Here is a 4112-nt window from a genome sequence, read left to right as displayed (position 1 = left end):
TTCTATCAGGTTACAGAGTACTCATCAATAAATTAATTGTTTTAACAATCAGACTTTGTTCTGCTGTTTTCTATGTTAAAGAGTAAAATTTAGTGTGGTGTGATACTGAGCCACACAGATGATAAGAATGAAAATTGAATTCCTCATCTGTAATAAATTTAGTTGATCTCAATCAGGCGTGTCATGGTACAGACAAGACGTATCCCAGAGTTATATGTTGAGATCCATTCTGTTGCAGGTATATGTAAATAAATTGTCAATATTGTAGCTGGATTTGCAGATATCTGCAACACCAAGCTGGTGCATTCCAGATTCAGATGGTAGCCGTAACAGCACAACTTTTTTTTTAATTTAGTTGGTGTTGAAATTACTTTTAGATAAAGAAGTGTAAGATACTGCATATATTGGAAGTAAAACCAGGAAGAACTTGTCACGCATATAGAAAGCTGAACGGGTTGTTAGTCAACTTTTGTTCAAAATGCCTAAATTCTATGACAATAAACAGAGAAAAATGGATGCTGGATTATACTGCCGCATCACAAGCGTGTTGAAACAAGACCCTTAATGTCGGTGAAATGTCCCAAACCACTTCGCAGAGACCAAAAATAGGCATTGAGCTGTCATCAAACATTTAGTTGACATTCTGGTATGTTTAAAGAGGTAGGTTTTGAAGATGAGGAGAGGGAGGGGTAGCTAGAAGATCTAAAGTATAAAGGTCTGGCAAAGTTTCAGAGACAAGGTGGGCAAATTATAGAAGGAGCTGGAGATTATTATACTGAATCCAAAATTGGGAGCAGGGAATGTACATAAATACATGAAAATAATGTTGGTGGGAAGTGGGTGGCAGTATTTGATAAGACTTGGAACTTATGGAAGGTGCAAGACAGGAGAGTTTGAGTCCAGATTTTGCAAAGATGCGGTAAGGGTTTTCACATGGGAGATGTGGTAACAGTGGAGATAGTCAAAATATATCACTTAGCTTCATTTATTAACACAGAAACTTACAAGTCTGAGTGGAGAGTCATTATAATGATATTTGTGTCTGAATCTGCTATCTTGCCACAGGCAGAATGTTGTCGGTTCCTTAAATCACCTCCATCAAGGACCTCCAACAAAGGTAGTTTATTCCTAAAGCACAACAGCTACATACAGTACTTGTCCTCTGCCCAAGATCCCAGGGATAACTCTTGTGTTCCTACCATGTGGCCCCTTATATAACTGCGTCATCACGTCTTCACATGACTACTTGGTCTACACCGCACTTTATGGCTGAAGTGGAAAATAACGTCTAGAAATTGGATCAACCCATGCAAATTAAAATTGATCCTAGCCTATTTAATCAACATGTTTTGGTTTTGGAGCAACGTAAATCAAATGCAGAGTCTTGAATTATTGTACTGAAGCAGTATTACAACAGAAATAAACCAGCTACCAAAAGAAATCAAAATGGATATAAAATGAGAGAAACATCAACAATGTACAGAACAATTTCATACTGATGTTTCAGGTTGTACTTTCCTTATGAAAATTGGCTTCAGAAGTAACAAGGCAGTTAAGCCACAGGTGTAGAAAAGGGAAATTTTAGTTCCATTGATTTCAAAATAATGTTTAAATATTTGCCACCAAATGCTTTGTCCATTTTTCCAATTGTTTTTACAACAACAACAACTCGCATTTGTTTAGCAAGGAACTCCACAGAAACATAATCAGATAAAATAGGCGTCAAAGGGACAAGATTTATGAGCATTTGGAGAGGTTTAGCATGATCAGAAATAGCATGGTTTTGTCAAGGGCAGGTCGTGCCTTACGAGCCTAGTTGAGTTCTTCGAAAATGTGACTGAACACATTGACGAAGGAAGAGCAGTGGACGTGGTGTACATGGACTTCAGCAAGGCGTTTGATAAGGTCCCCCATGCAAGACTTCTTGAGAAGGTGAGAGGGCATGGGATCCAAGGGGCTTTGGTCTTGTGGATCCAGAACTGGCTTGCCTGCAGAAGGCAGAGAGTGGTTGTGGATGGGTCTTTTTCTGCATGGAGGTCAGTCACCAGTGGAGTGCCCCAGGGATCTGTTCTAGGACCCTTGCTGTTTGTCATTTTCATAAATGACCTAGATGAGGAAGTGGAGGGATGGGTTAGTAAGTTTGCCGATGACACGAAGGTCGGTGGTGTTGTGGATGGTCTGGAAGGATGTCAGAAGTTGCAGCAGGACTTAAATAGGATGCAAGACTGGGCGGAGAAGTGGCAGATGGACTTCAACGCAGATAAATGTGTAGTAGTCCATTTTGGCAGGACCAATGGGATGAACGAGTACACTATCAAGGGCAGGAGTCTTAGCAGTGTTGAAGAGCAGAAGGATCTTGGGGTCCGGGTCCACAGGACTCTTAAATCGGCCTCGCAGGTGGAGGATGTGGTCTAGAAGGCGTATGGTGTACTGGCCTTCATTAATCGAGGGATTGAGTTTAGGAGTCGGGAGTTAATGCTGCAACTTTATAAGACCCTTGTCAGGCCCCACTTGGAGTACTGTGCGCAGTTCTGGTTGCCTCACTATAGGAAGGACGTAGAAGCTATTGAAAGGGTACACAGGAGATTTACAAGGATGTTGCCTGGATTGGGAGGCATGCCTTATGAAGATAGGTTGAGGGAGCTGGGACTCTTCTTTCTGGAGAGACGAAGGTTGAGAGGCGACCTGATAGAGGTTTATAAAATGTTGAGAGTAATAGATAGGGTGGATTCTCAGAGGCTATTTCCCCGGGTTGAAATGGTTGCTACGAGAGGACACAGATTTAAGGTGCAGGAAAGCAAGTACAGAGGTGATGTTAGGGGTAAGTTTTTCACTCAGAGGGTGGTGAGTAAATGGAATCGGCTGCCGTCAGTGGTGGTGGAGGCGAACTCGCTGGGGTCTTTTAAAAGACTTCTGGATGAGTATATGGGATTTAATGGGATTGGGGGTTAAAGATAGGTCTATGGATTGGTAGGTATTGATGTGATCGGCGCAACTTGTGGGCCGAAGGGCCTGTTTGTGCTGTAGTGTTCTATGTTCTAAAATAAAGATGGAAATATTAGGTATGGTAATCAAAAGCTTAGTGAGAGAATTGTGATTTAAGGAGGATCTTAAAAGAAAAAAAGAATATGGAGAGACAGATGGATTGAGCAAGGCAATTTCACTGCATGGGCACTAAGTGACTGAAGGAGGTCAGTTGGTAACTGGGAAGAAATGAAGTGTCGATGCATGAGGGATCAGAATCCGGAGAACAGAGAACTCAATGCAAGGGTTGTAGGGGGGTGAGGTGAGACATAAGAATATAGGAACATGAGAAGTAGGAGCAGGAGTAGGATGTCTGGCCCCTCGAGTCTACTTTGCCATTCAATAAGATCATGGCTGATCTTTTTGTGGACTCAGCTCCACTTACCCACCTGCTTACCATAACCCTTAATTCCTTTATTGTTCAAAAATTTAACTACCCTTGCCTTAAAAACATTCAATGAGGAAGTGTCCATTGCTTCACTGGGCAGGGAATTCCACAGATTTACAACCCTTTGTGTGAAGGAGTTCCTCCTCAACTCAGTCCTAAATCTGCTTCCCCTTATTTTGAGGCCATGCCCCCTAGTTCTAGTTTCACCCGCCAGTGGAAACAACTTCCCTGCTTCTATCTTATCTATTCCCTTCATAATCTTATATGCGAGGTGATGCATTTTGGAAGAAATAATGTAGGGGGGAATTATACAATAAATGGTAGGACTATTTAGAGTATAGAAACACAGAGGGACCTAGGTGTGCAAGTTCACAAGTCCTTGAAGGTGGCAGTACAGGTGGAGAAGGTGGCGAAGAAGGCTTATGGTATGCTTGACTTTATAGGAAGGGGTATAGAGTATAAAAGCTGGCGTCTAATGTTGCAGTTGTATAGAACATTGGTTAGACCGCATTTGGAGTACTGCGTCCAGTTCTGGTCGCTGTACTACCGGAAGGACGTGGAGACTCTGGAGAGAGTGCAGAGGAGGCTCACCAGGATGCTGCCTGGTATGGAAGGTCTGAGCTATGAGGAGAGATTGGGCAAATTGGGGTTGTTCTCCCTGGAAAGACAGAGAATGAGGGGAGATCTAATAGAGGTGTAT

The sequence above is a fragment of the Carcharhinus amblyrhynchos genome, chromosome 1 (genome assembly GCF_965287045.1).
Source record: "Carcharhinus amblyrhynchos chromosome 1, sCarAmb.v2.hapA, whole genome shotgun sequence".
Lineage (NCBI taxonomy): Eukaryota > Metazoa > Chordata > Chondrichthyes > Carcharhiniformes > Carcharhinidae > Carcharhinus > Carcharhinus amblyrhynchos.
The sequence above is the reverse complement of the archived record's forward strand: the minus strand, read 5'-3'. Positions refer to the sequence as shown.